The sequence below is a fragment of the Aquarana catesbeiana genome, linkage group LG02, assembly GCF_042186555.1.
Source record: "Aquarana catesbeiana isolate 2022-GZ linkage group LG02, ASM4218655v1, whole genome shotgun sequence".
Classification (NCBI taxonomy): domain Eukaryota; kingdom Metazoa; phylum Chordata; class Amphibia; order Anura; family Ranidae; genus Aquarana; species Aquarana catesbeiana.
Window position 1 is genome coordinate 568,008,132 of NC_133325.1, and position 25,673 is coordinate 568,033,804.

Here is a 25,673-nt window from a genome sequence, read left to right on the forward strand (position 1 = left end):
CCCTGTACTACTTTGGTCCGACTTTGATCCTACTTCAGCCTATTGACTATCATTGAAGTCGGATCAAAGTCGGATTGCCGTCTTGCATGATCCGACGTCGGCACGCGACTTGTGCTCAGATGTTCTTGAGGGGGAACTCCGCGCCAAATTTTAAATAAAAAACCGGCATGGGTTCCCCCTCCAAGAGCATACCAGGCCCTTGGGTCTGGTATGGACCTTGAGGGGAACCCCCTACGCCGAAAAAACGGCGTGGGGGGTCGCCCCCTATCCATACCAGACCCTTATCCGAGCACGCAGCCCGGCCGGACAGGAATGGGGGTGGGGACGAGCGAGCGCCCCCCCCTCCTGAACCGTACCAGGCCGCATGCCCTCAACATGGGGGGTGGTGCCTTGGGGGAGGGGGCGCGCTGCGGCCCCCCCACCCCAAAGCACCTTGTCCCCATGTTGATGAGGACAAGGGCCTCTTCCCGACAACCCTGGCCGTTGGTTGTCGGGGTCTGCGGGCGGGGGCTTATCGGAATCCGGGAGCCCCCTTTAATAAGGGGGCCCCCAGATCCCGGCCCCCCACCCTATGTGAATGAGTATGGGGTACATCGTACCCCTACCCATTCACCTAGGGAAAAAGTGTCAATTAAAAAAAAACACTACACAGATTTTTAAAGTAATTTATTAGACAGCTCCGGGGGTCTTCTTCCGACTTCGGGGGTCTCTCCGGTTCTTCTCCGCGCTCTCCGGGTCTTCTGCCGGGCTCCTCCGCTATTTTCTGCTCTTTTGCTATAGCGGAGGAGCCCGGTCTGCTGCCTTCTTCTCTTCGGGGGTCTCTCCGGTTCTTCTCCGCGCTCTCCGGACCTTCTGCCGGGCTCCTCCGCTCTCTTCTGCTCTTTTGCCGCTCTTTTGCTATAGCGAAGGAGCCCGGTCTTCAATCTTCTGCCTTCTGCCTTCTGCTCTCTTCTCCTGATGTTGACACGACGCTCTCTGGGGCTGGAATGCACTCTGAGCGCTCCGCTCTGACTTATATAGGTGGTGACCACGCCCCCTTATGCCGTCACAGTCCCTGGGCATGCTGGGACTATGATGGCATAAGGGGGCGTGGTCATCGGGTGATGACCACGCCCCCTAAAACGTCACAGTCCCAGCATGCCCAGGGACTGTGATGGCATAAGGGGGCGTGGTCACCACCTATATAAGTCAGAGCGGAGCGCTCAGAGTGCATTCCAGCCCCAGAGAGCGTCGTGTCAACATCAGGAGAAGAGAGCAGAATGCAGAAGATTGAAGACCGGGCTCCTTCGCTATAGCAAAAGAGCGGCAAAAGAGCAGAAGAGAGCGGAGGAGCCCGGCAGAAGGTCCGGAGAGCGCGGAGAAGAACCGGAGAGACCCCCGAAGAGAAGAAGGCAGCAGACCGGGCTCCTGCGCTATAGCAAAAGAGCAGAAAATAGCGGAGGAGCCCGGCAGAAGACCCGGAGAGCGCGGAGAAGAACCGGAGAGACCCCCGAAGTCGGAAGAAGACCCCCGGAGCTGTCTAATAAATTACTTTAAAAATCTGTGTAGTGTTTTTTTTTAATTGACACTTTTTCCCTAGGTGAATGGGTAGGGGTACGATGTACCCCATACTCATTCACATAGGGTGGGGGGCCGGGATCTGGGGGCCCCCTTATTAAAGGGGGCTCCCGGATTCCGATAAGCCCCCGCCCGCAGACCCCGACAACCAACGGCCAGGGTTGTCGGGAAGAGGCCCTTGTCCTCATCAACATGGGGACAAGGTGCTTTGGGGTGGGGGGGCCGCAGCGCGCCCCCTCCCCCAAGGCACCACCCCCCATGTTGAGGGCATGCGGCCTGGTACGGTTCAGGAGGGGGGGGGGCGCTCGCTCGTCCCCACCCCCATTCCTGTCCGGCCGGGCTGCGTGCTCGGATAAGGGTCTGGTATGGATTGGGGGCGACCCCCATGCCGTTTTTTCGGCGTAGAGGGTTCCCCTCAAGGTCCATACCAGACCCAAGGGCCTGGTATGCTGTTGGAGGGGGAACCCATGCCGGTTTTTTATTTAAAATTTGGCGCGGAGTTCCCCCTAATACCAAACAATGCCGGGCATTGGCGGGGATCCAAGTCGGATGCCCGTTCATTGAAAGTCGGACACATGCCGGCTTTATGTCGCAGGGCAAAGTCGGATCCAAAGTAGGACGGCTGTCGTGTCGCACCAGTGTGAACCCAGCCTCATCCTACTTTGCTCTGCGACATCAGTCCTACATTGGTCCTACATTGATCCTACATTGGTCCTACATCCATCCGACTTTCATGAACAGGATACTACTTTGATCCGACTTTTCAGATAGCACACTTGTCCTTTGACCAATCAAAACTAACACACAATGGGAGGGGCTACAGCAGGGGGCAGGAAATAAGACAATGTCGGATGCCAAAGTCGGATGGTTAGGACAAGGATCCGACTTTGATCCTACTTCAATGATAGTCAATGGGCTGAAGTAGGATCAAAGTCGGACCAAAGTAGTACAGGGAGCATTTCTAAAGTCGGAACGACTTGTGTCGGACCAGTTAGGACGGCTCCCATAGAGAAACATTGAGTTTCACACGTCATGCGACATGAGCTCCCAATGTCAGAGCGTTTGTCAGACAAGTGTGAACCCAGCCTCAGGCTGGGTTCACACTGGTGCGACACGACAGCCGTCCTACTTTGGATCCGACTTTGCCCTGCGACATGAAGCCGGCATGTGTCCGACCTTTCAATGAACGGGGATCCGACTTGGATCCCCGCCAATGCCCGGCACTGTGTTTGGTATGAATCTTTAGGGGGAACTCTGCGCCAAATTTTAAATAGAAAACCGGCATTGGTTCCCCCTCCAAGAGCATACCAGGCCCTTGGGTCTGGTATGGACCTTGAGGGGAACCCTCTATGCCGAAAAAATGGCATGGGGGTCCCCCCAAATCCATACCAGACCCTTATCCGAGCATGCAGGCCGGCCGGTCAGGAATGGGGGTGGGGACGAGCGAGCGCCCCCCCTCCTGAACCGTACCAGGCCGCATGCCCTCAACATGAGGGGTTGGTGCCTTGGGGGAGGGGGGCGTGCTGCGGGCCCCCCCACCACAAAGCACCTTGTTCCCCATGTTGATGAGGACAAGGGCCTCTTCCCGACAACCCTGGCCGTTGGTTGTCAGGGTCTGCGGGCAGGGGGCTTATCGGAATCCGGGAGCCCCCTTTAATAAGGGGGCCCCCAGATCCCGGCCCCCCACCCTATGTGAATGAGTATGGGGTACATGATACCCCTACCCATTCACCTAGGGAAAAAGTGTCAATAAAAAAAAAACACTACACAGATTTTTAAAGTAATTTATTAGACAGCTCCAGGGGTCTTCTTTCGGCTTCGGGGGTCTCTACGGTTCTTCTCCGTGCTCTCCGGGTCTTCTGCCGGGCTCCTCCGCTATCTTCTGCTCTTTTGCCGCTCTTTTGCTATAGCGGAGGAGCCCGGTCTGCTGCCTTCTTCTCTTCGGGGGTCTCTCCGGTTCTTCTCCGTGCTCTCCGGGTCTTCTGCCGGGCTCCTCCACTATCTTCTACTCTTTTGCTGCTCTTTTGCTATAGCGGAGGAGCCCGGTCTTCTGCCTTCTGCCCTCTTCTCTTCTTCTGATGTTGACACGACGCTCTCCCTGGCTGGAATGCACTCTGGGCACTCCGCTCTGACTTATATAGGCGGTGACCCCGCCCTCTTATGCCGTCACAGTCCCTGGGCATGCTGGGACTGTGACGTTTTAGGGGGCGTGGTCAACACCTTTGAATTAGGCCCCATTTGCACTTGTGTGACCAATGCCTGCGTAATCTTGCAGTATATGGACCTCAAGTCGCTTCAAAGTCAAACCAAAGTAGTGCAGGGACGAATTTGACCCACTTGCAGGATGCACAAGTGAGAATAGGTCCTAATTCAAAGGTATTATCCATGAATCTCATTCACACTGCTGTGACCTGAAAGTCATACTATTTTGCTGCTGCAACTTGGCCCCAATTTCTGGGAATACCTGTGTAATATTGCGCCCTATGTACCTCAACTCACATGGACTACTTTGAAGTTACATTGAGTAAGCACAAGTACATATCCTACACTTACCTGGCAAATGAACAGCACCTCCTCTTTGCAAAAGAGGGACCTCGCCATGTCCACCTAGATGGAGATCCTGACCAGCACAGGAACCTCCGGGTAATTACAATGACTCATTTCGGGGTCAGTAGGTGAAACCATGCTCTTTTCAACGCAGCTGCAAATATTTGATCGCAATCACGATTAGAATTTTTTTATTTTTGTTTATTTGCAGATATTTGAATCTGTATTTGTACATATAATGATAATGTAAACTTAAGGAAGTTCAATAAGAAATGGTGTCCCTGGTATAGCAGAAGCTGAATTAAAAAGGCCCAGTTTGAGCCCTGGTTCACACCGACAGCGGGAGGAAATCGTGCGAGTTCAGCTGAACTCACACGATTTAATTCCCACATGTTAATCCTGACTGCAGGGGAATTTTAGAGACATCTGTGCAGGTTTCTGCACTGATGTCAATAAAAATTGCACCCGAAGTCACCAAAAAGTAGTACAGAAACTACTTTTGGAAATTGCGGCACCGCTCCAATTAGAACGGTGCAATTGCCACCGATTTGACATGTCAAATCGCATGTCAGATTGCACCAATGTGAACCAGGGCTGACAAATACAACACTGCCTATCCACCAACTGAATTAATTACCTGCAATTCTCTCCAGCTGTTATATAAAAAGATTACACCTTTATCATTTACTTGCAGGTGTGCCAAAGAGATTAGTTTTTTTGGTGCACAAACACATATAGAAATTAAAAGATATAAAAGATAGATATTGCACTTCCCCAAAACCACCACCCCCAAAACGAATTAAAAAGAAGAAAGAAAAGAGAAAAAAACACAACAAACAAGCTCAGTAATGTACTTTTATTTTGCCAGCAGAAACAAAATTATGTACATTCATTTACAGTGGGGGCGGAAAGTATTCAGACCCCCTTAAATTTTTCACTCTTTGTTATATTGCAGCCATTTGCTAAAATCATTTAAGTTCATTTTTTTTCTCATTAATGTACACACAGCACCCCATATTGACAGAAAAACACAGAATTGTTGACATTTTTGCAGCTTTATTAAAAAAGAAAAACTGAAATATCACATGGTCCTAAGTATTCAGACCCTTTGCTGTGACACTCATATATTTAACTCCATGCGTCCATTTCTTCTGATCATTCTTGAGATGGTTCTACACCTTCATTTGAGTCCAGCTGTGTTTGATTATACTGATTGGACTTGATTAGGAAAGCCACACACCTGTCTATATAAGACCTTACAGCTCACAGTGCATGTCAGAGCAAACGAGAATCATGAGGTCAAAGGAACTGCCTGATGAGATCAGTGTCAGGGTTGGCTCAGCCCTTCCTTCTCTGAGCTGGCCGCTCAGCTGTTGGCTAATTGCCAGCTCTCTTCTCTTTCCACAGTTAACAGTTGTTGTGGATCTGCTCGTCAGTCCCGCCTACTTAAAGACGTCCAGCTCACTTCTTTCCTGCCTTCGCCTTGGTCACATCACAAGAAACCATCTCCTGCGTTCCTGTTTAAAGACTGGCTTGCTGACATCCCTTCTGGCTCCTTATCCTGCTTGCTGTTCCTCCACTTGGATCCCTGACTTCTGGCCTGGCTGATTACTCGATTTGGTTACTGAACTATGGCTTGGCTGACTACACGATCTGGTTACTGGACTCTGGCTATGCTTACTCTATTTACCTTTTTATTTTTATTAATAAAAAAGTTTGATTTAACTGTACTTCTGTCTCAGTCTGGTTCATGGTTTCTGACACTGAGAGACAGAATTGTGGCAAGGCACAGATCTGGCCAAGGTTACAAAAAATTTTTTGCTGCACTTAAGGTTCCTAAGATCACAGTAGCCTCCATAATCCTTAAAAGGAAGACGTTTGGGATGACCAAAACCCTTCCTAGAGCTGGCCGTCCGGCCAAACTGAGCTATTGGGGGAGAAGAGCCTTGGTGAGAGAGGTAAAGAAGAACCCAAAGATCACTGTGGCTGAGCTCCAGAGATGCAGTCGGGAGATGGGAGAAAGTTGTAGAAAGTCAACCATCACTGCAGCCCTCCACCAGTCAAGGCTTTATGACAGAGTGGCCCAAAGTAAAGCCTCTCCTCAGTGCAAGACACATGAAAGCCTAGATGGAGTTTGCTAAAAAAATACCTGAAGGACTCCAAGATGGTGAGAAATAAGATTCTCTGGTCTGATGAGACTAAGATAGAACTTTCCACTTAATTCTAAGCGGTATTTGTGGAGAAAACCCAGGCACTGCTCATCACCTGTCCAATACAGTCCCAACAGTGAAGCATGGTGGTGGCAGCATCATGCTGTGGGGGTGTTTTTCAGCTGCAGGGACAGGACGACTGGTTGCAATTGACGGAAAGATGAATGCAGCCAAGTACAGGGATATCCTGGATGAAAACCTTATCCAGAGTGCTCAGGACCTCAGACTGGGCCGAAAGTTTACCTTCCAACAAGACGATGACCCTAAGCACACAGCTAAAATAACAAAGGAGTGGCTTCACAACAACACCGTGACTGTTCTTGAATGGCCCAGCCAGAGCCCTGACTTAAACTCAATTGAGCATCTCTGGAGAGACCTAAAAATGGCTGTCCACCAACATTTACCATCCAGACTGACAGAACTGGAGAGGATCTGCAAGGAGGAATGGCAGAGGATCCCCAAATCCAGGTGTGAAAAACTTGTTGCATCTTTCCCAAAAAGACTCATGGCTGTATTAGATCAAAAGGGTGCTTCTACTAAATACTGAGCAAAGGGTCTGAATACTTAGAACCATGTGATATTTCAGTTTTTCTTTTTTAATAAATCTGCAAAAATGTCAACAATTCTGTGTTTTTCTGTCAATATGGGGTGCTGTGTGTACAATAATGAGGAAAAAAATTAACTTAAATGATTTTAGCAAATGGCTGCAATATAACAAAGAGTGAAAAATTTAAGGGGGTCTGAATACTTTCCGTCCCCACTCCGTCCCCACTGTACCAGCTTCAAAAAAAATTCTACATGACATATGATGCTACATTTAGCAAAACAGTTAGCAAATGGGTTTTAAGGGCCCTGATCATAGGAGCTTACGATCTAAAATTTGTCTAAACCTTAGTGTGGACACAGCTTTACTTTCAGTGTATAACGAGCAACACATCACATCACATTTTTATCTGCAAGATTATAGAAACATACTTAACAGTTATTATTATTTTTTTTTAATTCAATAGATTTTTATTGAGTTTTTCAATACAAAAACAGTTAGGAAACAATTCGGTTGTTACAAAAACAGAGGGTCCGCCTAGCTTATATGAGTCTAGTTCAACCTGGTCAGACAACAGATATGATTATATTTGTTAACATATGTAACTGTACATTTGCTTTAACTTATAATATTTAGTTGACGAAGCAGGCGGGAAGGAAATGGGAGATAGGAAGGGTAGGATGGGGGAAGGGGGACGGTAGAAGGGGGGAGTGGGGAAAGGGAGGGGAGGAACTGGGGACTAAGGGAGGATAGGATGGGGAGTAAGGGGTAGGGATCACCAGCACATCAAAGAGGAGTTTTCAGAACAGCATAGGACATATGCTAAAAAAACAGTCTGTTTGACAGTATTTCACATGTGTACTTTACATTTTGGATGTGTCAACCATTGGGACCACTGAACAGAGAATGTATTTATTTGCATGTATGTATTTCCTAGCTATTATCTTTTCCAATTCACATTGTTGTTTGAGATCTGCAATTGTATTAGCTATGGAGGGTGTTTCTGCGGTTTTCCATAACCTATAGATATTTCGCTTCGCTGCTAGCATAAGGTGTATTATGACAGTTCTTGTGTTTGGGGGGAATTTTTCCAGCCCCACATGGAGCAGTGCTAATGCAGGGGTAGGGGAAGAAGGTAGGCCAGAGATAGTAGAGATTAATATGAATATTTGCCTCCAGAACGAGGTAAGGGATTTGCAGTACCATAGTATGTGGGCTATGGAGCCTATGCTGCCACAATTCCTCCAACAGCATGATGGGCTTCCTGGGTATATTTTCGATAACTGGTAGGGTGTTAGATACCACCTGTGTAGGGTTTTTTGGTATGTCTCCCAGTGGTTGGAACAATGAGAAGTGGTGGAGGTGTACCTAAAGGCACGTTGCTACATATCAGAGGTTATGTGGACCCCCAGTTCCTCAGCCCATTTAGTTAAAGTGGGGATTTGCGAGTAGGGGCGGTCTTCGTTTAGTAGGTTGTAGAAACAGGTTATTCCTTTCTTGGGGTATGGGGAACATGTGTAGAATTGGTGTATTGGTTCCCGTAGCATGGTTGTATATGGGAGTTTTGAGTATTTGAGAAAGTGGGAGATTCTCAAATGGGTGAAAATTTCTGAGTGCGGGAGGTTAAATTCCTGTCGGAGGTTCTCAAATGATTTTAACGACTTGTGGCTAGCAAGGTCAATGATGTTAGTGATGCCTTGTTTGTGCCATACTGAGAGATTAAGGTCATTAAGATGCTTGGCTAGGGCTCTAAGGGGTATAGGTATTGAGCGGGTAGGGGAGCTCGGGGGTTTGTTTGGATAAGATTTTTTTCCATATTGTTATTGAGGCTGAAACTGATTGGGGTGTGTCATGGTTGGGAGTAGGGCATCCTGCTGCTGTTATGATTGACCAGATTTTTTCGGGTGTTGGGTGCCACCAGTAGTATATTTTGTCTAAGACGGAGGCATGGTAGTAACTGCTTATGTGGGGGAGAACGACCCCTCCCTTTTTGTACGGTCTGGTTAAGATGTAATTGGCACATCTAGGAGGTCCCTCTCCCCATATAAATGTAGAGATTAGTCTTTAGATGGAAGTTAAAAAGGATTGAGGGAGTGGTATTATCAATGTGCGAAATAGATACAAGAGTTTTGGTAGTATTATCATAGTTACATAGTCAAAGTTACAGTTAGTCCGATTGAAAAAAGACACAAGTCCATCCAGTTCAACCTTAAAAACAATAAATAAATAAAATAAAAAATATAGTACAATCCAATATACCCAATTTTATACCCTCAGTTGATCCAGAGAAAGGCAAAAAACCCCAGCAGAGCATGCTCCAATTTGCTACAGCAGGAGAAAAAATTCCTTCTTGATCCCCCAAGAGGCAATTGGATTTTCCTTGGATCAACTTTACCTATAAATGTTAGTACCCAGTTATATTATGTACATTTAGGAAAGTATCCAGGCCTTTCTTAAAGCAATCTACTGAGCTGGCCAGAACCACCTCTGGAGAGAGTCTATTTCACATTTTCACAGCTCTTACTGTGAAGAAACCTTTACGTATTTGGAGATGAAATCTCTTTTCCTCTAGACGTAAAGAGTGCCCCCGTGTCCTCTGGGTTGACCGTAAAGAGAATAACTCAACACCAAGTTCACTATATGGACCCCTTATATGTTTGAACATGTTGATCATATCCCCCCTTATTCTCCTCTTCTCAAGAGTGAATACATTCAGTTCCTTTAATCTTTCCTCATAGCTGAGCTCCTCCATGCCTATCAGTTTGGTTGCCCTTCTCTGCACTTTTTCCAGTTCCCCGATATCCTTTTTGAGAATTGGTGCCCAAAACTGAACTGCATATTCCAGATGAGGTCTTACTAATGATTTGAACAGGGGCAAAATTATATCTCTCTCTCTGGAGTCTATACCTCTCCTAATACAAGAAAGGACTTTGCTAGCTTTGGAAACTGCAGCTTGGCATTGCATGTTATTATTGAGCTTATGATCTACCAAAACCCCCAGATCCTTTTCCACCACAGATTCCCCCAGTTGTGCTCCCCCTAGTATGTATGATGCATGCATATTCTTAGCCCCCAAGTGCATAACTTTACATTTATCAACATTAAACCTCATCTGCCACATAGACGCCCAATTAGACAGTGCATTGAGGTCGGCTTGTAAATTGGAGACATCCTGTGAGGACGTTATTCCACTGCATAGCTTGGTGTCATCTGCAACGACAGACATGTTAATTTTGATCCCAGACCCAATATTATTTATAAAGATATTAAAAAGTAAGGGTCCCAGCACTGAACCTTGGGGTACACCACTGATAACCTTAGACCATTCAGAGTAGGAATCATTAACCACTACTCTCTGAATTCTGTCTTTTAGCCAGTTTTCTATCCATTTACAAACTGATATTTCCAAGCCTGTAGACTTTACCTTACACATGAGCCGCGTGTGGGGAACTGTGTCGAACGCTTTTGCAAAATCCAAGTATACCACATCCACAGCCAACCCTCTGTCCAAGGTTTTACTTACCTCTTCATAAAAAGAAATCATGTTTGTCTGACAACTTCTGCCTTTCATGAATCCATGCTGTCCGTTGTTTAAAATGTTTTTTTCCAGCAAGAATTCGTCTATGTAGTCTTTTATTAAACGCTCCAGTATCTTTCCGACTATAGAAGTTAAACTAACAGGTCTATAGTTACTTGGTAAAGACTTTGATCCCTTTTTAAATATAGGCACCACGTTCACCCTGCGCCAATCCAGTGGTACTATTCCCGTCATTAATAAGTCCCTAAAAATGAGATACAATGACTTTGAAATTACAGAGCTCAATTCTTTTAGGATCCGTGGGTGGATGCCATCAGGCCCAGGTGCTTTATCCACCTTTATTCTGTCTAAATATTTCTGGACCATATCACTTTTGAGCCATTGTGGATCATTCGGGGCTGTGTCCCTACCACCCCCATTATGGGCATGAGCTTCCCCATGCTCTTTTGTACACACAGAGCAGAAGGAAGTATTTAATAAATTTGCCTTCTCTTTGTCCCCAGTCACCCACTCTAGATTATTTTGTAAAGGGCCTACATGCTCAGACCTGACCTTTTTACTATTAATATATTTGAAGAATTATTTGGGTTTTGTCCTACTATCTTTTGCAATCTGTTGTTCGTTTTGAATTTTTGCATCCTTGATTTCCTTTTTTTACATATTCTGTTAAATTCTTTGTAACATTTAAACAACACTATAGGAATCAAATATTCCGCGCTCAGGACAAATGAAAAAGGAACTGCAGCCCCCCAGAAAAAGAAAATCACCAAGGTGAAATCCAAAAAATAAAAAACTCTAATAGGGGAATTGGCGCTGTTCAAAAAATCTGTATATCATAAGTAAAGGTGTGTGTGCATAAAGGTGCATCAATAAATTAAGTAGAAATCCTATAAAGGTGCTAGAACCTTTGAATTGTGTGTGCCACAAAAGCTGTAATCATACAAAACACTACAAAAAAGATAGTGAAAATTAGACATCAATTGCATCCACTGTAAAAGTCCAAATAATAAATGTTCAAGACAGTATGACACCATATATCAAAATGACAACTAATAATCCTCTAGTAATGGCAAAAGATCCCCAAAAAAGTAATGACAAACAAAAAATGTTTAAATATGAAAACATTTTTTCAATAGAAAAAATCTGTAGTAAAATAACGATGTGTGCATCCAAATAGTCCAATAAAAGTTGTCCTATGAATGTGAAAAAAATCTGTGATGAAATAGCGGTGTGTGCATCCAAATAATCCCATAGCGGTCTTGGTTACTGCTGTGACTGGTGCTATCCGTCTTCTATTGTACCCCCAATTGTGCCCTCACTCACCGGAACGCCCAACCCCTGCAGGGGTAAAAGGCACGTGTATGTGAATCCAGTAGCGATGTTCCTTATCGATCAGTGTTCCTCTCTGCGATTTCCTGGTCTCCTTTACCCATATATCACTGTTGTCCCTTTAGTGGTCTCCACCGGAATGTATCCATATGTGATGAGAAAAGAGGAGCCTCATAGCGTAAATCCAAAAAGTATAAATTTATTAAAACAATGAAATCTTAAAAACTGGAGCTGACAGTGCTCCGCCGGCTGGCTCAAAGCCAATCACCGCAGCAACAACGTGGTAGCGGCATGCGTTCCACAGCCTGCCTACCAAAAACCGGAAGCCTAAGCAAAGTCAGAAGCTGAAGCGACGTATGCATACCACGTGACCACGCCTTACGCGTTTCGTCATCAAGACGTCATCTGAGGAGCCAAAAGATGATGGTAATCATTAGTATCACATCATCTGCAAATAAGCTTATTTTATGGTCTGTGTTATCACATTTGATTCCTGAAATTTGTTCGTCGGTTCTGATTTTAGTCGCTAGGGGTTCTATTAGTAGGGCAAAAATAAGTGGGGAGAGGGGACATCCCTGCCGTGTGCCATTTGTTATGGTGAATGGGGTGGATAGGACTCCTCCTGTGAGTACTGTTGCTGAGGGATTGGAGTAGAGAGTATTGCATTTTGGAACCATCCGGTGATTCCAAATTTGTCTAAGACCCCTTTGAGAAAGCCCCAATGTATTCTGTCAAACGTCTTCTCTGCATCAGGGATAGGAGCAGAGAAGGCGTTTGTGTTTGAATAGCATGGTGTACGAGGTTCAATACCCTTCTCGTGGCATCTGGTGCCTGGCGGCCTGAGATAAACCCGACTTGGTCGGGGTGCACTAGAGTATGGAGGTATGTTATTAATCTTTTGGCAAGGACTTTGGCTAATATTTTTATGTCAGTGTTCAACAAAGAAATTGGTCTGTAGTTTATAGTTAAGGAAGGATCTTTATCTGGTTTCGGTATGGTCACAATAGTTGAGCGTAGCAAGTCTGTTGGTAGGGAGCCAGAGGAACCGACAAAGTTGAAGAGAGTCATTATTTGGAATGCTAGGATGTCGTTAAATTGCTTGTAAAATTCGTTTGAAAACCCATCCTCTCCGGGTGACTTATGTAAGGGTAATTCTTTGTTGGCTTCGGTTATTTCTTCTATGGTGAAGGGTCGGGACAGAGACTCAAGTTGGGAGGATGAGATAGTGGGTAGGGTTGTGTCAAAGGGTAATTTTTTAAGTTATATAGAGAGGAATAATACTCGCTAAAGACATTTGGAATTAGGTGTTAGGAATTATCTAAAAGTGGGATGGAAGAGAGAAGAGATTTTGGTTTTCAAATGTTGCTCTTTAACTATTCGAGCCAACAGAGCTCCTGGTTTGTTACCGAGTGCGTAATGATTGGCCTCAGTATATTTAAGGTTATTTTCATATTTGTACAGGAGTAATGATCTGAGTGATTGTCTCAACTCAAGGAGTTCACGGGATAATTTGTGAGAAGGATGGGTTTTGTTTTGCTGTTATAATTTTTCAATTTGTAGCATGATCTCATCAATCTGCCTGTTCTTCTGGCTCTTCAGTCTCTTAACTTAATAAGAATTTCACACATATAGGCCTTGCACGCTGACCAAAGCGTACAGGAATTAGTATCAGGGAGAGCGTTCAATTCAAAGAAGGAATGATGTTCCTGAGTAGGGATGAGCTTTGAGTTTGAGTCGAACTCATGTTCGACTCAAACATCGGCTGTTCACAAGTTCGCCGAACAGCGAACACTTTGGGGTGTTCGCGGCAAATTCGAAATCCGCGGAACACCCTTTAAAAGTCTATGGGAGCAATAAAAAGTGCTAATTTTAAAGGCCTATATGCATGGTATTGTCATAAAAAGTGTTTGGGGACCTGGGTCCTGCCCCAGGGGACATGGATCAATGCAAAAAAAAATTTTAAAAACGTCAGTTTTTTCGGGAGCAGTGATTTTAATAATGCTTAAAGTCAAACAATAAAAGTGCAATATCCCTTTAAACTTCATACCTGGGGGGTGTCTATAGTATGCCTGTAAAGGGGCACAGGTTTCCTGTGTTTAGAACAGTCTGACAGCAAAATGACATTTCAGGAAAAAAAGTCATTTAAAACTACTTGCGGCTATTAATGAATTGTCGGTCCGACAATACACATCATTGATCATTTATCATTGATAAAAATGGCATGGGATTTCCCCACAGGGGAACCCCGAACCAAAATTTAAAAAAAAAATGGCATGGGGTCCCCCTAAATTCCATACCAGACCCTTCAGGTCTGGTATGGATATTAAGGGGAACCCCGTGCCAATTTTTTTTTTTTAAATGGCGTGGGGGTCCCCCTCAAAATCCATACCAGCCCCTTCAGGTCTGGTATGGATTTTAAGGGGAACCCCATGCCAAAATTTAAAAAAAATGGTGTGGGGTTCCCCCAAAAATCCATACCAGACCCTTATCCAAGCACGCAACCTGGCAGGCCGCAGGAAAAGAGGGGGGGACGAGAGAGTGTCCCCCCTCCTGAACCGTACCAGGCCACATGTCCTCAACATTGGAAGGGTGCTTTGGGGTCCCCCCAAAACACCTGGTCCCCTTGTTGATGGGGACAAGGGCCTCATCCCCACAACCCTTGCCCAGTGGTTGTGGGGGTCTGTGGATGAGGGGCTTATCGGAATCTGGAAGCCCCCTTCAACAAGGGGACTACCAGATCCCGCCCCCCCATGTGAAATGGTAAGAGGGTACAAAAGTAGCCCTACCATTTCACAAAAAAAGTGTCAAAAATGTTAAAAATGACAAGAGACAGTTTTTGACAATTCCTTTATTTAAAGTCTTTTTCTTTCCATCTTCTTTCTTCTATCTTCTTTCTTCTATCTGCCTTCAGTTTCTTCCTCCATCTTCTTCTTCCTTTGGTTCTTCCTCCGATCCTCTGCTTCTTGCTCCAGTGTTCTCGTCAGGCATCTTCCTCCGCGGCGTCTTCTTCCCTTCTTCGCTCTCGGGCCGCTCCGCACCCATGATGGGAGGCTCCCGCTGTGTGACACTTCTCGTCTTCTGACACTTCTTAAATAACGGAGGGCGGGGCCACCCGGTGACCCCGCCCTCCTCTGAAGCACGGGGACTTGATGGAGACTTCCCTCTGGCATTCCCCGTGACGTCAGAGGGTGGTGGGGTCAGGCAGGGTTTTATGAAATGAGCTCAATGTGCAGTAAGTACTGCTGGTGGTAACTGGGGGGGAACAGTGATTCTCTATGGTAACCATAACAGACGGGTCAGTGAGAATAGAACTTGGCTTCTGCAGAGTAACCCGCTACTACCCGGCCGGATAGTAAGGTGGTGAGTGAAGGGCAGACTGGTTTCGTTAGGCATCCTGAAGGGACCATTCCATGTCCATTTGTGAGGTTGATGGGTCCGCAGAGGGAGTGGATTCCTCCGCGATGAGACGCCAGTCTCCTAGGAGTTTGAGACCTCGGTGTATGTTTTGCTTTGGTAATTTATTATCAATTTAACAGGGAAACCCCACTTGTAGGGTGTATGTGGTGGTTCTGTAGTGGTTCTCCTGCGCTTTGACATTGCGCCTGGAGATAGCGGAAGGTCTCCAGTTTCAAGCAGTGTGTTTTTTACCCTTTTCCGTTAGGCTAGGAGTGGCTTGTTGCTGGGTAGATTTGCAGAGATAAGAATTCAGGCTTCCATCGGCTCCGCTGGCAAGCCACTCCCCCAACAGTTATTATTCTTACCAAGCATTCCAACATAATGTTAAAAAAGGCACATATTCAAAATATAACAACCACCACCAACCCATATTCCACACATACATACACTGGTGAGTATGTTCTGCTGGAAGCTGCATTTCTGTGTACATGATTAAGCAATGAGATCAAGGAGTAGAAGGTCAGCTTGGTCAGACAGGAACAATACACACACAACATTGACAGCATGGCCACATAAATCCCCTTTTGATTGAAAAAATGCACAAGAATTTCAGCAAACAAGCAGCCCTAGTTGGGCATTTGTCAATATGCACAATATAATTCCTTCTTCCCCACAAATCACAGCAAAAAACCTGGCCTTCTCAAGCCAAACGACCCCCGCCCTACAGCAGCCCTTTCTATAAGATAGGTTGTATTGTTAGCACACTGACACACGCCCAATAGAAGTACACTCCCACCAGTATCTTTTAATCTGTCTCTTCATGCATGTCTAAAGTGATTGCACCTGATGAGCAGGAACACAATACTATTTGCAACTGTGTTAGCCTTTGGCTATGTGCATCAAATCTCCAACTACAGGCCAAAGATCGAAGTCCATTTGCATGCACATAAACAAAGCAACAGTTTAAGCATATGTACCTGTGCAGTGTAAACCCTACAATTTTAAATGTCCAAGTCCCTTGGCATGATTAGTGCTAACAAACATTAACATCAGTCCCTGGCTGCAATAAGCTTCCAATCTAAAGTCCAAAACTAACTTTCTTACATTAGAGACTATTTAGACGGGAGACAAATAAAATGCCAGCATGTCTTTGGATTGTGGTGAGAAACCCACACAGGGAGAACATATAAACTTCAACACAAACATTAGGATGTTGGGGAATAGAACCAGCAACCCCAGTGCTGCTAGATAGAATTGCTATCCACTTAGCCAGCAGGCAGTCTCACGCATGTTGTCTGCATCTCTGTGGTGTGAACCAGTCCTAAGTCCATAGCCATGCTCAGTGTCACTAGCAATATACAATATATTGGCCTAAGTATTGGGACGCCTGCCTTTAGACGCACATGAACTGTAATGGCATCCCAGTCTTAGTCCGTGGGGTTCAAAATTTATTTGGCCCACCCTTTACAGCTATAACAGCTTCAACTCTTCAGGGAAGGCTGTCCAAAAGGTTTAGGAGTGTGTCTATGGAAATGTTTGACCATTCTTCCAAGTGCATTTGTGAGGTCAGGTACTGATGTTGGACAAGAAGGCCTGGCTTACAGTCTCTGCTCTAATTCATTCTCAAGGTGTTCTTTTGTGTTGAGGTCAGGATTCTGTGCAGGCCAGTCAAGTTCCTCCACCCCAAACTCGCTCATCAATGTCTTTATGGACCTTTCTTTTTGCACTGGTCCAAATAATTTGGTGGAGGGGGGATTATGATGTGGGGTTGTTTTTCAGGGGTAAGCTTGGCCTCTTAGTTCCAGTGAAGGGAACTCTTAAGGCATCAGCAAACCAAGACATTTTGGACAGTTTCATGCTCCCAGCTTTGTGGGAACAGTTTGGGGAGGGCTTGACCTCAACCCAATGGGACACCTTTTGGCTGAATTAGAGCAGAGACTGCGAGCCAGGCCTTCTCATCCAACATCAGTGCCTGGCCTCACAAATGCACTTCTGGAAGAATGGTCAAACATTCCCATAGATGCACTAAACCTTGTGGACAGCCTTCCTAGCCTTCCCAGAAGCTGTTCTAGCTGCAAAGGGTGGCCCAAATAAAATTTTAACCCAACGGACTAAGACTGGGCTGCCATTAAAGTTTATTTGTGTGTAAAGGCAGGCGTCCCAATACTTTTGGCTAGATAGTGTATCTGGCAAGATTTACAATGGTGGTGGAACCCTCCTACACATAAATACTACATTTAGACAAACTATATTTTACCAAAACATGAAAACATTCCACATTCTAGTACAGGGATAGGCAACCCCCGGCACTCAACTCCCTCCCCTTCAGCAGAGCAGTGCAGGGAAGTGTCAGCAAGACACTAATGAATTCCAATTTCAAATTTCCCCATGCCACACCTGCACTGAAGGGGAAGCACTGTGCCCCCACACATTGTAAAAGATGCAATACATTGTTTGGTTCTCTAACTTCGCTGTAGCTGCGATCATAAGCTTTTGTGATGAGATTGGATGCAGTTCTGCTGGGGGGGCGTGGTCTCTCGTTTCAGGAGCAGGAGGACTGTCATTGGCCACTGCTAAAGTCAATTACAGTCCTTTCTCAGCTGCGGGGGCCAAACTTATGATCCTGCACACAGGCTCACTGCTTTCAGAAAATGCCCCTGACCTGAGCTCCACATTGCACATTCATTCCAGATGCTTGTATGTGACATCACATACATCACATACATCACATACAAGCACGTGGACTGGATGCGAGAGGTGGATCAGCAGGATAAGTATATCAAGACAGGTGGATGTGTCTCATCTCTGCTTCCTTTCACCACTCTGCATATCATAGATGAGAAGAAGGCACAGCGGTGGAGCATATGAGCAGGAGGGTACAGCAATGGGGAAAATGAGAAGAAGGGGTTCAGAGGTCGAACAGAAGAGCAGGAGGGTACAGCAGTGGGGCAGATGTGCAGGGAGGTACAGTGGTGGAAGAGATAAGAAGGGGGTTCAGCAGTGGGACAGAAGAGCAGGGGGTACAGTAATGGGCCTGATGAGCAGGGGGGTTCAGTGTTGGGCCAGATGAACAGGGGGTTCAGTGTTGGGCCAGATGAACAGGGGGTTCAGTGTTGGGCCAGATGAGCAGGGGGTTCAGTATTGGGCAGAAATACAGGGGGGTAGAGCAGTGGGGCAGATGTGAAAGGAGGTGTATTGGTGGGGCAGATGAGCAGGGGGTTACAGTGGTGGGGCAGGAGAGCAGCGGGAACAGAGGTGGGGCAGAAGAGCAGGGGGTACAGAGGTGAGGCAGATGTGCAGGAGGTACATTGGTGGGGCAGATGAGAAAGCGGGTTAAGTGGTGTGGCAGATGAGGAGATGGGTTCAGTGTTAGGACAGATGAGAAAGTGATTCAGTAGTGAAACAGAAGAGTATGGGGATACGGTGGTGAAGCAGATGTGCAGGGAGGTACAGTGGTGGGGCAGATGAGAAAAGGGGTACATTGATGGGGCAGATGATCAGGGGGGTTACAGTGGTGGGACACAAGAGCAAGGGGGTACAGTGGTGGGGCAGATGTGCAGGAGGTACAGTGGTGGAAGGGGTGAGAAGGGGGTTCAGCGGTGGGACAGAAAAGCAGGGGGGTACAGTGATGGGGCAGATGAGCATGGGGTTACAGTGGTGGGACAGATGAGCAAGGGGGGGTCAGTGTTGGGGTAGAGGAGAAAGGCGGTACATTGATGGGACAGATGAGCAGGGGGTTACAGTGGTGTGGCAGATGTGCAGAGGGGTGCAGAGGAGAAAGGAGGTACATCGGTGGAACACATGAGCAGGGGGTTACAGTGGTGAGGCAGAAGAGCAGAGGGAACAGAGGTGGGACAGATGTGCAGGAGGTACAGTCTCGGGCGGAAGATGAGAAAGGGGGTTACAGTGGTGCGGCAGATGAGCGGCAGAAGTTCAGTGTTAGGACAAATGAGAAGATGGTTCAGTAATGGAGCATATGTGCATGGAGGTACACAGTGGTGGGGCACATGTGCAGGGGGTTACAGTTGTCGGGCAGATGAAAAGGGTAGTACAGTGGAGAAATTCAAAAAGTTGCCTCACACCTAGCAATTATATTGACACCACATCCCTTTAGTAATAAACTATATAGGAAAATGAAGGAATGGCACTTTAAAGGTGCAGTATATAACACACAGATTATATCAAAAATATAATTTTATTTAGAAAAATTATTGATAAAAGACATATTATTTAAAAAAATGTCATCCAATATTACAGTACATTTTCAAGAGGTGCGACTGAAAGACTTGTTTCCCAACATGTTTCATCACGTCCCGTGGCTTCCTCAGAAGAATAGTACTTATCAGGCACTGTCTGTATATAGATGATTCAAAAATTGTATAAAAGAAATAACACTGATATTAAGCAAATTGAATCAGAAGGCAGGCCGCACCGATGAATCATCTGATGACCATAGAGGGTAAATAAGAGAAAAAAAAGCATTTCTAACTGTTTGATAGAAGGCCTGTATTAGGTTGGCAAAACACCAAACCACCAGTCAAAAATTCATCCACATTGGCCAATATCACCCCCAAAGGAGCCCCAGAGGGGAAACATAAACCTGGAAAGGTTGTATGTTTCAATAATGGTGTCCTCCACCTCTCAAGCTTGCCTTCCAAGCTGGAATCTGTGTGTTATACACTGCACCTTTAAAGTCCTATTCCTTCATTTTCCTATATAGGGTGGTACAGTGGTGGGGCAAATGTACAGGGGGTTAAAGTAGTGGGGCAGATGAGCAGGGGGGTACAGTGGTGGGGCAGATGTGCAGATTAGTACAGTGGTGAGGCAGATGTACAGATTAGTACAGTGGTGGGGCAGATGTACAGTGGTGGGACAGATGTGCAGGGGGTTACAGTGGTGGGGCAGATGAGCAGGGGGGTACAGTGGTGGGGCAGATGAGCAGGGGGATCAGTGGTGAGGCAGATGAGCAGGGGGTACAGTGTTGAAATAGACTTGCAGGGGGGACAGTGATCTGAAGTGTGGAGTTGCAGGAATTGGGGCTGATCTGAGGTGTGAGAGTGCAGGATGTTAATTTCTCATTACTAAAGTAGTTTACAGCATTTACTTTATAAAAAATCTTTTTCGTGATTGAGAGTGTGAAGTTGACATTTTTTTGTTACAAAATCGGCACACTGAATTTCTTTGAAAATATTTTTCGGCACACTGTGCTCAAAAGGTTGCCTACCCCTGTTCTAGCATTCTTAAAAACAAAATATAGAAGCAACAATGTTGCAAAGGAAAATTTATTTCAGAGAAAGATACATTTCATCTCAACATTAAAAGGATTTATTTGGGGAAGTTACAATTGTACCATTAGAGTCAATGGCTAAAACTTGCATTGGACTATAATAGCAACGATTTTCACTCCCAAAAAGTGCTCAACACAGCGCTCATTCTGGTATTTACTATAGCGCCCTGTAAAAAAGACCCTGGAGCAAAAATGAGAGCTATTTTGAGGTCTGAGCTTGAGCATGCTCAGTTGTGTTGGCACCTAGTTGTACAAAAACGGGGAATTTATCTCTTCTCAGACTTTTAAAGATATTTCAGTGTAGAAATTACTTTTTCACACAATTTAAAAGCAGATTATCTTTAACTAATATACCGCATATTTCAGTGCTATTTAGGCAATTATATCATGCTCTAAACATTATTTCCATGTGCACTACCACAGGTTTTAGCAGAATAAGGATTTGGGCGCTATTTGGTTTCAGGGAACTATAGTAAAATCGATTTTGGGAGTAGTTTTTTTTTTTACCAGCGCTATAGTGAATACCATTTTAGCGATAATTTGCAGTAATTAGCACTAATTAGCACTGCAGCGCTATACTAAATGACCCCCTGTATGTTTTTTTTTTTTTGTTTTTTTTTATTTTTACAATTTATTGCAGAGACTGACAGAGCAATGTTGGAGGTATCATTTGACTATTTGATGTATGTATGTTATATGTAGATATGCCATATTTAAAAGTGACATGTCTTTGTTTTTTTTCTGCTACAGTTGCATCAAGCTGTTTTCTATACTAAGCGTTAAATGTTGATGCGTTTGTATTGTAGATTTGGGTAAGAGAATCTACCAGAACTGTACACATTTTGGCAATATGAAGTAATATAAAAACTATTTAAAAACTATTTAATCAGCCTATCATGTGTTGATCTGTATTCATCCTGATTTGAATAAGGTCATAGTCATGTTTACATTGCTTGCTAATTCTCTGGTATAAAAGGTCGGTTCTAGGTGCAGAAGGTTTAAGATGCAGGATCAAATATGTCTATGTGGATGACAGTAAGAAACTAACCATGGATCAGATTCCTAACACCAGCTGTTTCCCTCTTTTCAATCCACAGTGCCTCAAGTCTAAGATGTACATCAGGTGACCTGCCATTACAGTTAAGGGCACATGCTCCTAAGATCTAGGTTTAGCATGCAATTTAAACTGAGCTTACGTGTAATGGAACAAGTGTGGCACCTAGTGGACACAAGTTTATTCTTACTATTCATTTGGCAATCATCTTACATTTCATATAGGGATGATACATAGATAGTTAGATAAATAGATAGATAAATGTAAAATAATAAAATATCTATCTATCTATCTATCTATCTATCTATCTATCTATCTATCTATCTATCTATCTAAGCTGTCCTGCCTTATTTGAAACAGAAACAACAATTTTGCTAACTAAATTAAATCACTTTCAGACAAGGAGATTATTTGGGATTAAAGTATAAATGATTTACCAAAATAAATGAAAAACACAAAGGGGGAGGTTTACTAAAACTGGTGCACACAGAATCTGGTGCAGCTGTGCATAGTAACCAATCAGCTTCTAACTTCAGTTTGTTCAATTAAGCATTGCCAATAAAACCTAAAAACTGATTGGTTTCTATGCACAGCTGTACCAGATTCTGTGTGCACCCATTTTAGTAACCCTCCCATTGGGAACTTTTAATTAATCTAATGTGATGCTGATTGACCATACAAAACATAATGGTGATAGGTAAACACCTAGAAGTTAATACAGGTGTAATTATCTACCTCAAATAGTACTCCAGCTGTCTCCAAAGCTGGGTTATGCAACATTCCCATAGAAAAGACTTGTTTAGGTAGCCTCTTCCCAACTCTCCTTCATTGCCATTAAAGGAGTTACAAAGGCAGAAGGTTTGTTCTCTTAATGCATTCTATGCATTAAGATAAAAAACCTCTGTGTGTAGCAGCCTCCCGAGCACCCCCCTAATTACTTACCTGAGCCCCATCTCTCTCCAGGGATGTCCACAAGTGTCTTAGCTGTCCATGACTCTTCTCCTGATTGTCTGAGACACAGCAGCAATGCAATTGGCTCCCACCGGCTGTCAATCAAATTCAATTAGCCAATCAGGGGAGAGAGGGGATGAGGCCAAGCTGGGGCTCCGTGTCTGAATGGGTGCCCCCAGAATGGGTGCCCCCATAGCAAGCTGCTGCTGTGGGTGCACTCAACAGGAGGAAGGGGCCAGGAGCAGCGAAGAGGGACCCAAGAAGAGGAGGATCCCAGCTACTCTGTGCAAAACCAACTGCACAGAGGAGGTAAGTATAACATGTTTGTTTTTTTGTTTGTTTTGTTTTTTTAAACAAGACTTTACAATCACTTTAAAGTCAGTCTAAACCCTCAAACAAAAATGTATAGTTAACCAATTGCTGACCAGGGCAATTATTTCATTTTTCACACGCCTTCAGATTTGCAATTTTTACTAGAATATTAACTAGAAGCAACGATCATTATATATTTTTTAAAGCAGAGGCCTTGTGGAATAAAATGGTGGTTGCTGCATTTTTCTATGCCACATAATATTTGTGCAGTCATTTATCAAACACAAATTTGTCAGAAAAAATACACTAAAATGATTTTTAGCACACACCAACACAATATCATAGCCAATTTGTTGGTAAAATATAAAAGATGACGTTGCCTTGAGTAAATAGATTCCAAACATGTCAAGACTCAAAATCGTGTGCACCAAAAAAATGGCAACAGACGACAGTACCTAAAATTTTTTATAGGAAAAACTTTAAAAGCCTTTACAGCTTGTCAGTGTAGAGTTAATCATGAATGATGGCTGTAGAATTATAACTCTATATTACTATATTATCAAAAGTATTGGGATGCCTGCCTTTACACCCACATGAAATGTAATGACATCCCAGTCTTATTCCGTAGGGTTCAATGTTGAGTTGCCCCAACCTTTACAGTTATAACAGCTTCAACTCTTCTGGGAAGGCTGTCCACGAGGTTTAGGAGTGTGTCTATGGGAATGTTTGATCATTATTTCAGAAGTGCATTTGTTAGGTCAGACACTGATGTGGTCAAGAAGACCTAGCTCGCAGTCTCCACTCTAATTCATCCCAAAGGTCTTCTATCAGGTTGAGGTCAGGACTCTGTGCAGGCCAGTCAAGTTCCTCCATCTCAAACTCGCCCATCCATGTCTTTATGGACCTTGTTTGTGCACTGGTGCGCAGTCATGTTGGAACAGGAAAGGGCCATCCCCAAACTGTTCCCACAAAGTTGAGCACATAAAATTGTCCAACATATCTTGGTATGTTGATGCCTTAGGAGTTCCCTTCACTGGAAATAAGTGGCCAAGCCCAACCCCTGAAAAGTAAGCCCACACCATAACCCCCAGTCCACCAAATGATTTGGACCAGTGCACAAAGCAAGGTCCATAAAGACATGGATGAGCGAGTTTTGGTAGGAGGAACTTGACTGGCCTGCACAGAGTCTTGATCTCAACCTGATAGAACACCTTTGGGATTAATCACAGCAGAGACTGCAAACCAGGCCTTCTCATCCCCATCAGTGCATGACCTCACAAATGCACTTTGGAAGAATGGTCTAACCTTCCCATAGACACACTCCTAAACCTCGTGGACAGCCTTCCCAAACGAGTTGAAGATGTTATAGCTCCAAAGGGTGGGCCAACTTAATATTGAACCCTACGGACTAAGACTGGGATGCCATTAAAGTTCATGTGCGTGTAAAGGCAGGTGTCCCAATACTTTTGGCAATATAGTGTTTGTGTGTATATATATATATATATATATATATATATATATACACATATATATAATTAGTATAAAAGAGGGCAATTTCATAATATTTTTAAGTACTTTAAACTAGTTTCCTTAAAATATTAGTTTAATGTTTTAATGAACACATGGCTGTTTTCCAATGGATAAACCTGTGCTGGTGACAATTATCTAAGTGGGGATATCCCCTTTTACTTTCTATGTCTCTGGGACAAGAAGTGAAGGGGAAAAAAATGATCAACAGATACAGGGAAAAAAAAATCAGGAAATGCGCAAGGTTCTGCTTTTTATCGATACAAAAGCTCTTATACATTTTCCAGCCTGGATTGTGAAAGTGTGAACAGGTTTCTTTAATTGTGACTTGAAGGATCAGACTACAGTTCATGCAGAAATCCAGATTATTCCAAAGGGTTTAAAAATCTTTTCTTGCAGCTGTATGTTAGTACTTTAAATAGAACAAAGTAATTTACTGGCTAACTATACTTCATCTTTATTAAACCCAGAAATGCTTGAGCTTGGCCTAATTTTAGGGTTCACTATTCATTTTTTACTAGTGAAACCTCTTGATACTACAGAATGAAGTCATCACCTACCTACCAGTCTGACAGAAAAGTAGGTTACTTTAAGCAAGGAGGTAAAAGCAGTGGGGGGGGGGGGGGGGGGGGGGTAAAGTGTGCCAGTCAGATTTCAAGGGCCTTGGAGTGCTTGATTTTAAAGTAACAGCAGCTGGAGAGGAGAGGGAGCAGTGCAAGACTTCTGCATTCTGCAAGTAAGTCAGTATAAACATGAGGGTTCTGAAGGTTGGCAGAATGGCTGATGGACCAATCTCAGAATTTCATTGAGTCATTATAAATCCTAAAATGGAGAGATAAGAGAATATCTGTCCATGTTTTTAAATGGAAACTAAAAATGTATTTTTGTCCCTGTTGCAGAGATTTCCCATTATTTTCTGTCCTAACAGGAGTAAGGGGAAAACAGTATGTAATAAAAACCTAATTGACGTTCTAACCCTATCCTGCTCTATCCAAAATTAAATATGAATTCCAGGCATGGTATGTGTTATATAGTTACATTGGTCCTGCTTGGACCAATGTAATTATATATATACCCAGAGCCGATCCCCCCTATACGCTTACTACGTAAGCTGCGTAGGACCCCGCCGCTGAGGGGGGGCCCCAAGACCAGGTGGCAATCTCCCCCCGGGCCGCTCTGATGCTTTGTAAAAAGGCTGCACTCATGTCTGGGTAATAAGGGGCCAGTGACACTATGCAAAGCCACGGGCTGCCGCTTCCAAATGCTGTGTTTGCAGAGCTGCAAACACAGCATTTGGAAAATGCCTGCTAGAGATGGCTGCATGGCTGAGCTGTGTGTCCCTCACCGGTGCTGACAATGACATCCTTTCCTCTCTCTGCATGGACATGAGAAGAGATAGGGCTCATCAGCTCCTTCTCCTC